The sequence below is a fragment of the Triticum urartu genome, chromosome 4 (assembly GCF_003073215.2).
Source record: "Triticum urartu cultivar G1812 chromosome 4, Tu2.1, whole genome shotgun sequence".
In the NCBI taxonomy this organism is placed as follows: domain Eukaryota; kingdom Viridiplantae; phylum Streptophyta; class Magnoliopsida; order Poales; family Poaceae; genus Triticum; species Triticum urartu.
Window position 1 is genome coordinate 421,833,005 of NC_053025.1, and position 12,402 is coordinate 421,845,406.

Consider the following 12,402-nt stretch of genomic DNA (forward strand, 5'->3'; position numbering starts at 1 on the left):
TGGCTATTTGAAAAATCAGAGCCAAGCTGTTTTACGGAAGAAAAATAGCTACGGGTAAGGTCTAATGTATAAATACGTAGACTAATTAATAATCTAATTATTCTATCGTATTAGTCTAAAAATAATAAACTACGAAAGTATAAAAAAACAAAGAAAGATACCTTTATAAGGCACAATTTCTACAAGTCGCGCCGGAGAGGAGAAATATATTTTTCTTAAAGTAATCTAGTCAAACCAAAATATTGATTTAATCCGAATCGGATGATTTCTGAAGGCTCTATGGGTCTTTATTTATACATGGAAAAGAGGTTTAAGGGTCAAAGCCTAGGCAATGTGGGACTAAACGTAGACGAAAATATATGAAACAGAGAAGAAAAAGATTAACGTCTCGCACGGGCCTAATGGACTCGGCCGGCCGCGCGCCGTACACGAGCTGCATTTTTTTCCGAAGTATATTTTTTCTGAAATTTATTCCAAAAAAACTAAACATTAATGAAAATAAAATAAATAAATAAAAGACAAAAGAAAACAATAGAAAAACGGGCCGGCCTGCTGCTATGCTACGCATGTGGGCGGCGGTTAGATCCAAGCGCACGCGTAGATCTTTTTCTTTTTTTATATAAAAACAAAAAAGAAAATTGGATAATGATAATAAAATAAAAATTTATATGGGCATATTATATATCAAAATTTTTAGAAAAAGATTTTCTACAACATGAACATTTCTCTAGTGCCAAATAAAAATCACAAAAATTCAAATAATTCAAACAATGCTACTTCTACAGTAAAACCCAATAAAAATCATTTTAGAAATACCAAAATGATTTCAAAATTATTTCTATCCAATTTTCTGATGTAGGGAATCATTTTAACCTATTTTCCATTTATTTTATTTTTGGAGAAAAATAATTTGAATAAAACCCAAATAACTCCAAATTGAAAATAATTTCAAACGGACTTTAAATTTGATCCTTTTAAACTTCCAACTCGTATTTCATATATTTTGAAGAAGTCATTTTATCTTCTCTCATGAAAATCATTGAGTTGCTTAAAGTTTCTGAATTTGAAATATTTCCAAATAAAATTCAAATCTTTTCAAAAAAACCCTTTTCATTTAATTAAATGGAAGAAGTCATATCATCTTCTCTCAAGGGTTTTGTATTTGAAAAGAATTTGAATTCACGGAGATCAAAATGCAAAAAGGTGAAAGTTTGGGAAAGTCATTTTATTCCCTCTCATTTAACTTTCAAAAAGTTTCGAATTTCACTCAATCAATCACACAACAATCAAAAAACAATCAATCTATCTATTTATTATAACATTCCAAAATTTAGAATTTTGGGTTGTTACAAGCAGGTATGGGTATGTCTACTTGATGAAACATAAGTCTAAAGCATTTGAAAAGTTCAAAGAATTTCAGAGTGAAGTGGAAAATCATCGTAACAAGAAAATTAAGTTTCTACGATCTGATCGTGGAGGTGAATATTTGAGTTATGAGTTTGGTCTTCATTTGAAACAATGCGGAATAGTTTCGCAACTCACGCCACCTGGAACAACACAGCGTAATGGTGTGTCCGAACATCGTAACCGCACTTTATTAGGTATGGTGCGATCTATGATGTCTCTCACCGATTTACCGCTATCGTTTTGGGGTTATGCTTTAGAGATGACTGCATTCACGTTAAATAGGGCACCATCAAAATCTATTGAGACGACAACTTATGAACCGTGGTTTGGCAAGAAACCCAAGTTGTCGTTTCTTAAAGTTTGGGGTTGCGATGCTTATTAGAAAATGCTCTGACCTGATAAGCTTGAACCCAAATCAGAGAAATGTGTCTTCATAGGATACCCAAAGGAAACTGTTGGGTACACCTTCTATCACAGATCCGAAGGCAAGATATTCGTTGCTAAGAATGGATCCTTTCTGGAGAAGGAGTTTCTCTCGAAAGAAGTGAGTGGGAGGAAAGTAGAACATGATGAGGTAATTGTACCTACTCCCTTATTGGAAAGTAGTTCATCATGGAAATCAGTTCCAGTGATTCCTACACCAGTAATTGAGGAAGCTAATGATGATGATCATGAAACTTCTGATCAAGTTACTACCGAACCTCGTAGGTCAACCAGAGTAAGATCCGCACCAGAGTGGTATGGTAATCCTGTTCTGGAGGTCATGTTACTTGACCATGACGAACCTACGAGCTATGAGGAAGTGATGATGAGCCCAGATTCCGCAAAATGGCTAGAGGCCATGAAATTTGAGATGGGATCCATGTATGAGAACAAAATGTGGACTTTTGTTGACTTGCCCGTTGATCGGCAGGCTATAGAGAATAAATGGATCTTCAAGAAGTAGACAGACGCTGACGGTAATGTTGTTGTCTACAAAGCTCGACTTGTTGCAAAAGGTTTTCGACAAGTTCAAGGAGTTGACTACGATGAGACTTTCACAGCCGTAGCGATGCTTAAGTCCGTCCGAATCATGTTAGCAATTGCCACATTTTATGATTATGAAATTTGGCAAATGGATGTCAAAACTACATTCCTTAATAGATATCTCAAAGAAGAGTTGTATATGATGCAACCAGAAGGTTTTGTCGATCCAAAAGGTGCTAACAAAGTGTGCAAGATCCAGTGATCCATTTATGGGCTGGTGCAAGCCTCTCGGAGTTGGAATATATGCTTTGATAGTGTGATCAAAGCATATGGTTTTATACAGACTTTTGGAGAAGCCTGTATTTACAAGAAAGTGAGTGGGAGCTCTATAGCATTTCTGATATTGTATGTAGATAACATATTGTTGATCGGAAATGATACTGAATTTCTGAATAGCATAAAAGGATAATTGAATAAGAAATTTTCAATGAAAGACCTCGGTGAAGTTGCTTATATATTAGGCATCAAGATATATATGGATATATCAAGATGCTTAATTGGACTTTCACAAAGCACATACCTTGATAAAGTTTTGAACAAGTTCAAAATGGATCAAGCAAAGAAAGAGTTCTTGCCTGTGTTACAAGGTGTGAAGTTGAGTCAGACTCAATGCCCGGCCACTGCAGAAGATAGAGAGAAAATGAAAGTCATTCCCTATGCTTCAGCCATAGGTTCTATCATGTATGCAATGCTGCGTACCAGACCTGATGTGTGCCTTGCTATTAGTTTAGCAGGGAGGTGCCAAAGTAATCCAGGAGTGGATCACTGGACAGCGGTCAAGAACATCTTGAAATACCTGAAAAGGACTAAGGATATGTTTCTCGTTTATGGAGGTGACAAAGAGCTCGTAGTAAACGGTTTTGTCGATGCAAGCTTTGACACTGATCCGGATGACTCTAAGTCACAAACCGGATACGTATTTTTATTGAATGGTGGAGCTGTTAGTTGGTGCAGTTCCAAGTAGAGCGTTGTGGTGGGATCTACGTGTGAAGCAGAGTACATAGCTGCTTCGGAATCAGCAAATGAAGGAGTCTGGATGAAGGAGTTCATATCCAATCTAGGTGTCATACCTAGTGCATCGGGTCCAATGAAAATCTTTTGTGACAATACTGGTGCAATTGCCTTGGCAAAGGAATCCAGATTTCACAAGAGAACCAAGCACATCAAGAGACACTTCAATTCCATCCGTGATCAAGTCAAGGAGGGAGACATATATATTTGCAAGATACATACAGATCTGAATGTTGCAGACCCGTTGACTAAGCCTCTCTCACGAGCAAAACATGATCAACACCAAGACTCCATGGGTGTTAGAATCATCACAATGTAATCTGGATTATTGACTCTAGTGCAAGTGGGAGACTGAAGGAAATATGCCCTAGAGGCAATAATAAAGTTGTTATTTATATTTCCTTATATCATGATAAATGTTTATTATTCATGCTAGAATAGTATTAACCGGAAACTTAGTACATGTGTGAATACATAGACAAACAGAGTGTCACTAGTATGCCTCTAATTGACTAGCTCGTTAATCAAAGATGGTTAAGTTTCCTAGCCATGGAAAAAGAGTTGTCATTTGATGAACGGGATCACATCATTAGAGAATGATGTGATTGACTTGACCCATCCGTTAGCTTAACACGATGATCATTTAGTTTGTTGCTATTGCTTTCTTCATAACTTATACATGTTCCTATGACTCTGAGATTATGCAACTCCCGAATACCGGAGGAACACTTAGTGTGCTATCAAACATCACAACGTAACTGGGTGACTATAAAGATGCTCTACAGGTGTCTCCGATGGTGTTTGTTGAGTTAGCATAGATCGAGATTAGGATTTGTGACTCTGTGTATTAGAGAGGTATCTTTGGGCCCTCTCGGTAATGCACATCACTATAAGCCTTGCAAGAAATGTGACTAATCAGTTAGTTATGGGATGTTGCATTACGGAACGAGTAAAGAGACTTGCTGATAACGAGATTGAACTAGGTATTGAGATACCGACGATCGAATCTCGGGCAAGTAACATACCGATGACAAAAGGAACAACGTATGTTGTTATGCAGTTTGACCGATAAAGATCTTTGTAGAATATGTAGGAACCAATATGAGCATACAGGTTCCGCTATTGGTTATTGACCGGAGATGAGTCTCGATCATGTCTACATAGTTCTCAAACCCGTAGGGTCCGCACGCTTAACGTTCGGTGACGATCGGTATTATGAGTTTATGTGTTTTGATATACTGAAGGTAGTTCGGAGTCCCGGATATGCTCACGGACATGACGAGGAGTCTCGGAATGGTCGAGACATAAAGATCGATATATTGGAAGCCTATGTTTGGACAAGGGAATGGTTCCGGGTGAGTTCGGCCATATACGGGAGTACCTGGAGGTTACTGGAACCCCCCGGGAAGTATATGGGCCTTATTGGGCCATAGTGGGAGAGAGGAGAAGGGAGCCTAGGAGGAGGCGCCCCCCTGGCCCATTCCGAATCGGGTGCGGGGGCGGCCCCCCTTTTCCTTCCCCCTCTCCCCCCTTCCTTCCTCTCCTAATCCAACTAGGGAAGGGGGGGGATCCTACTCCCGGTGGGAGTAGGACTCCCTTGGGCGCGCCATAGAGGGCCGACCCCTCCCCCTCCTCCACTCCTTTATATACGGGGGAGGGGGCACCCCATAGACACACAAGTTGACATTGTTTAGCTGTGTGTGGTGCCCCCCTCCACTATAATCCACCTCGGTCATATCGTTGCAGTGTTTAGGCGAAGCCCTACGCTGGTAGCTTCATCATCACCGCCATCACGCCATTGTGCTAACAAAACTCTCCCTCGACACTCAGCTGGATCTAGAGTTCGTGGGACGTCACCAAGATGAACGTGTGCAGATCATGGAGGTGCCGTATCTTTGGTGCTAAGATCTGTCGGATCGTGAAGACGTACGACTACATCACCCGCGTTGTCATAACGCTTCCGCTTACGGTCTACGAGGGTACGTGGACAACACTCTTGCCCTCTCGTTGCTATGCTTCACCTAGATAGATCTTGCGTGTGCGTAGGAAATTTGTTGAAATTACTGCATTCCCCAACAATTAAGTCCCAGCTGAGTCAAGTGATTATGATACCTAGACATTTTGAGTATGTGTTCACTAACAGAGCTATTCTCCTCCATCTTGCAGCAATAGAACTTGTTGGAGACTTCATATCTCTCAACTCGGGCATTTTCTTGAAATATTAACTTCAACTCCAGGAACATCTCATATGGTCCATGACGTTCAAAACATCTTTGAAGTCCCGATTCTAAGCCGTAAAGCATGGCACACTAAACTATCGAGTAGTCATCAGATCGAGCTTGCCAGACATTCATAACATTAGCATCTGCTCCTGCAGCAGGCCTTTCACCTAGCGGTGCATCAAGGACAAAATTCTTCTGTGCAGGAATGAGGATAATCCTCAAGTTACGGACCCAGTCCGTGTAGTTGCTACCATCATCTTTCAACTTAGCTTTCTCTAGGAATGCATTAAAATTCAAGCAAATGGTAGCACGGGCCATTGATATACAACATAGATATGCAAAAACTATCAAGACTAAGTTCATGATAAATTAAGTTCAATTAATCATATTACTTAAGAACTCCCACTTAGATAGACATCCCTCGAGTGATCTAAATGATCATGTGATCCATATCAACTAAACCATGTCCGATCATCATGTGAGATGGAGTAGTTTTCAATGGTGAACATCTCTATGTTGATCATATCTACTCTATGATTCATGTTCGACCTTTCAGTCTCCAGTGTTCTGAGGCCATGTATGTACATGCTAGGCTCGTCAAGTTTAACCCGAGTATTCCGCATGTGCGAAACTGTCTTGCACCCGTTGTATGTGAACGTAGAGCTTATCACACCCGATCATCACGTGGTGTCTCAGCACGACAAACTGTCGCAATGGTGCATACTCAGGGAGAACACTTATACCTTGAAAGTCTAGTAAGGGATCATCTTATAATGCTAGTGCCGTACTAAGCAAAATAAGATGCATAAAAAATAAACATCACATGCAATCAAAATATGTGATATGATATGGCCATCATCATCTTGTGCCTTTGATCTCCATCTCCAAAGCACCGTCATGATCTCCATCGTCACCGGCTTGACACCTTGCTCTCCATCATAGCGTCGTGGTCGTCTCACCAAGTATTGCTTCTACAACTATCGTTAACACATAGTGATAAAGTAAAGCAATTACATGGCGTTGGCTTTTCATACAATAAAGCGACAACCATAAGGCTCCTGCAGTTGCCTATAACTTTTAGAAAACATGATCATCTCATACCATAACATATATCACATCATGTCTTGACCATATCACATCACAACATGCCCTGCAAAAACAAGTTAGACGCCCTCTACTTTGTTGTTGCAAGTTTTTTTGGCTGCTATGGGCTTCTAGCAAGAACTGTTCTTACCTACGCATCAAAACCACAACGGTGATTTATCAAGTTTGCTGTTTTAACTTCAACAAGGACCGGCCACATTCAAATTTGATTCAACTAAAGTTGGAGAAACAGACACCCGCCAACCACCTTTATGCAAAACTAGTTGCATGTCCGTCGGTGGAACCGGTCTCATGAACGTGGTCATGTAAGGTTGGTCCAGGCCGCTTCATCCAACAATACCGCCGAATCAAAATAAGACATTGGTGGTAAGTAGTATGGCGATCACCGCCCACAACTCTTTGTGTTCTACTCGTGCATATCATCTACGCATAGACTTGGCTCGGATGCCACTGCTGGGGAACATAGCATGCAATTTCAAAAAAATTCCTATGCTCGTGTAAGGTCTATCTAGGAGATGCATCGCAACGAGAGGGGGAGAGTATATCCACGTACCCTCGTAGACCGAAAGTAGAAGCGTTTGACAACGCAGTTGATGTAGTCGAACTTCTTCTCATTCCGACCGATCAAGCACCGAACGTACGGTACCTTCGAGTTCTGCACTCGTTCAGCTCGATGACGTCCTTTGAACTCTTGATCCAACAAAGTGTCGAGGGAGAGTTTCGTCAGCACGATGGCGTGGTGACGGTGATGGTGAAGTGATCCGCGCAGGGCTTCGCCTAAGCACTAAGACAATGTGACCGAAGGTGTAAACTGTGGACGGAGGCGCCGCACATGGCTAACAGATGTTGTTGTGTGTTCTAGCGATGCCCCCCTCATATATATAGGTTGGAGGGGATTAGAGGCAGCCAGGGGGCGCCCCAAGTAGGACGAGTCCTACTTGGGCGCCTCCCAATTCGGCCCCCCTTAGCATATCCACCGGAGGGGGAAGGAAGGCGGAGGGAGGAGGGAAGGAAGGGGGAGGCCGAATCCCTCCCCTTCCTTCTTTCTTCCCCTCTTTCCTTCTCCCTCAGGTGCGGCTCCTATGGAGGGCGTAGCAGCCCATGCTGGCTGCTATGTTTCTGCTCTTGGTCCATTTGGCCCATATAGTTGCCAGGGGGGTGCCCGGAACCCCTTCTGATGACCTGATATGTACCCGGTACACCCGAAACACTTCTGGTGTCCGAATGCCATCGTCATATATATATATATTTACCTCTCGACCACTTCGAGACTCCTTGTCATGTCAGCAATCTCATCTGGGACTCCGAAAAACATTCGGTCACCAAATCACATAACTCATATAACACAAAATCGTCATCGAACGTTAAGCGTGCGGACCCTACGGGTTCGAGAACTATGTAGACATGACCGAGACACCTCTCCGGTCAATAACCAACAGCGGAACCTGGATGCTCATATTGGTTCCTACATATTCTATGAAGATCTTTATCGGTCGTACCGTAATGACAAAATACGTTATTCCCTTTGTCATATGTATGTTACTTGCCCGAGATTCAATCGTCGGTATCTTCATACCTAGTTCAATCTCGTTACCGACAAGTATCTTTACTCGTTCTGTAATACATAATCCCATAACTAACTCATTAGTCATATTGCTTGCAAGGCTTATTGTGATGTGCATTATCGAGAGGGCCCAGAGATACCTCTCCGATACTCGGAGTGACAAATCCTAATCTCGATCTACGCCAACCCAACAAACACCTTCGGAGATACCTGTAGAGCATCTTTATAATCACCCAGTTACGTTGTGATGTTTGATAGCACACAAGGTATTCCTCCGGTATCCTGGAGTTGCATAATCTCATAGTCGAAGGAATATGTATTTGACATGAAGAAAGCAATAGCAATAAAACTGAATGATCAACATGCTAAGCTAACGGATGGGTGTTGTCCATCACATTATTCTCCTAATGATTTGATCCCATTCATCAAATGACAACACCTGTCTATGGTTAGGAAACTTAACCATCTCTGTTTAACGAGCTAGTCTAGTAGAGGCTTACTAGGGACATAGTGTTTTGTCTATGTATCCACACATGTATCAAGTTTCTGGTTAATACAATTCTAGCATGAACAATAAACATTAATCATGATATAAGGAAATATAAATAACAACTTTATTATTGCCTCTAGGGCATATTTCCTTCACATAGATGGATCGCTGGAGCTTGCACACTTTGTTAGCACCTTTAGGATCGACAAAACCTTCTCGTTGCATCATATACGATTCTTCTTTAAGAAATCCATTAAGGAATGCAGTTTAGTCATCCATTTGCCAAATTTCATAATCATAAAATGCGGCAATTGCTAACATGATTCGGACTTACTTAAGCATAGCTACGGGTGAGAACGTCTCATCGTAGTCAACCCCTTGAACTTGTCGAAAAACCTTTTGCGACAAGTCGAGATTTTTAGATGGTGACATTACCATCAGCGTCAGTCTTCTTCTTAAAGATCCATTTATTCTCAATGGCTTGCCGATCATCGGGCAAGTCCACCAAAGTCCATACTTTGTTCTCGTACGTGCATCCTATCTCAGATTTCATGGCATCAAGCCATTTGTCAGAATCTGGGCTCATCATAGATTCTTCATAGTTCGCAGGTTTGCCTTGGTCTAATCATGACTTCCATGTCAGGATTACCGTACCACTCTAGTGCGGATCATGCTTTGGTTGACCTACAAGGTTCAGTAGCAACTTGATCTGAAGTTTCATGATCATTATCATTTGCTTCCTCTCTAGTTGGTGTGTGGATCACAGGAATGGATTTCTTGATGTGCTACTTTCCAATTCGAGAGAAGGTACAACTACCTTATCAAGTTCTACTTTCCTCCCACTCACTTCTTTCGAGAGAAACTCCTTCTCTAGAAAGCATCCATTCTTAGCAAAAAACGATCTTGCCTTCGGATCTGTGGTACAAGGTATACCCAATTGTTTCTTTAGGGTATCCTATGAAGACACACTTCTCTGATTTGGGTTCGAGCTTATCAGGCTGAAGCCTTTTGACATAAGTGCCGCGACCCCAAACTTTAAGAAACGACATCTTAGGTTTCTTTCCAAACCACAGTTCATACGGTGTCGTCTCAACGGATTTACATAGTGCCCTATTTAACATGAATGCGGTTGTCTCTAATGCATAACCCAAAAATGATAGTGGTAAATTGGTAAGAAACATCATAGATCGCACTATTGTCCAATAAAGTACGGTTACGATGTTCGGACACACCATTATGCTGTGGTGTTCCAGGTGGCGTGAGTTATGAAACAATTCCACATTGTTATAAGTGAAGGCCAAAATCGTCACTCAAATATTTGCCTCTGCGATCAAATCATAGAAACTTTATTTTCTTGTTACGATGATACTCCACTTCACTCTGAAATTCTTTGAACTTTTGAAACGTTTCAGACTTGTGTTTCATTAAGTAGATATACCCATGCCGACTCAAATCATCTGTGAAGGTCAGAAAATAACACTGTGGGCCAGCGCACGGTGGTTTTGAGTTCTTGAAGGGCAGCTTCCCAGGGATCAAGGGATACGTGATACGTCTCCACCATATCTACTTTTCCAAACACTTTTGCCCTTGTTTTGGACTCTAAATTGCATGATTTGAATGGAACTAACCCGGACTGACGCTGTTTTCAGCAGAATTGCCATGGTGTTATTTTTGTGCAGAAATAAAAGTTGTCGGAATGACCTGAAAATCAACAGAGAATATTTTTGGAATATATAAAAAATACTGGCAAAAGAATCAAGGACGGGGGGCCCACACCCTGTCCACGAGGGTGGGGGGCATGCCTGCACCCCTGGGCGCTTCCCCCTGCATCGTGGGCCCCCTGGTGCTCCATCGACCTCAACTCAAACTCTATATGTTCACGTTCGGGGAGAAAAAAATCAGAGAGAAGGATTCATCGCGTTTTATGATATGGAGCTGCCGCCAAGCTCTAGTCTCTCTTAGGAGGGCTGATCTGGAGTCCGTTCATGGCTCCGGAGAGGGGAATCCATCGCCATCGTCATCATCAACCTTTCTCCATTACCAATTTCATGATGCTCACCGTCGTGCGTGAGTAATTCCATCGTAGGCTTGCCGGACGGTGATGGGTTGGATGATATTTATCATGTAATCGAGTTGTTTTGTTAGGGTTTGATCCCTAGTATCCATTATGTTCTGAGATTGATGTTGCTATGACTTTGCTATGCTTAATGCTTGTCACTAGGGCCCGAGTGCCATGATTTCAGATCTGAACCTATTATGTTTTCATGAATATATGTGAGTTCTTGATCCTATCTTACAAGTCTATAGTCACCTATTATGTGTTATGATCCGTTAACCCCGAAGTGACAATAATCGGGATACTTCCCGGTGATGACCGTAGTTTGAGGAGTTCATGTATTCACTAAGTGTTAATGCTTTGGTCTGGCACTCTATTAAAAGGAGGCCTTAATATCCCTTAGTTTCCGATAGGACTCCGCTGCCACGGGAGGGTAGGACAAAAGATGTCATGCAAGTTCTTTTCCATAAGCACGTATGACTATATTCAAAATACATGCCTACATTACATTGATTAACTGGAGCTAGTTCTGTGTCACCCTATGTTATAACTATTGCATGAGGAATCGCATCCGACATAATTATCCATCACTGATCCGTTGCCTACGAGCTTTTCATATATTGATCTTTGCTTATTTACTTTTCCGTTGCTACTGTTACAATCACTACAAAACCAATACCATTACTTTTGCTATCGTTACTGCTATTATCATATTTCTTGCTACTAAATACTTTGCTGCGGATATTTAGTTTCTAGGTGTGGTTGAATTGACAACTCAGCAGCTAACACTTGAGAATATTCTTTGGCTCCCCTTGTGTCTGTCGGATCTTGGGTTCCGGCAAAACCCTCAAGGTTCGAACACTGGGGTGCGCGCGAAGATCTCCCCCTACCGATCCACGTCCTAGGTTCGCTAAGATCTCAAGGGCTAACTCGATGAACTCGCAACACAAAGGACACAAGATTTATACTGGTTCGGGCCACCGTTGTGGTTTAATACCCTACTCCGGTGTGGTGGTGGTGGATTGCCTCTTGGGCTAAGGATGAACAGTACAAGGGGAAGAACAGCCTCTTGAGGAGAGGTGTTCTTGTGCTTGGTGAACTTGTGGTTGTTCGGATCTCATACCCTAGCTATGGTGGTGGCTAGTCCTATTTATAGAGGCCCTGGTCCTCTCCCCAAATATTGAGCAGGAAGGGATCCAACAACGGCCAATTTGAAAGGGGACAGCTAGTACAATTTATCCTGACAAAAGCAGTGTTCTCCTGCAAAAGGCTCTGGTAGTGACGCCGCCTTGGGCTCCATGGTGACCTCTGTCTTGCCGTCCTGCTGGTCATGGTCTCGTTGCACCGATATGGAAACCTTTGCTTGACACCTTGGTACTCCACGCCTGCGCTTGCTTCCTTAGCACCAAAGAGGAAACAAGGACACTGTGCGCGCTGGCACCCGCCTGGCGCCCGTCTGATCTTGATCATCATGGCTCATGTCATTGGAACCTCGCGAGGTTTTCCTTGCCTTGAACTCTCC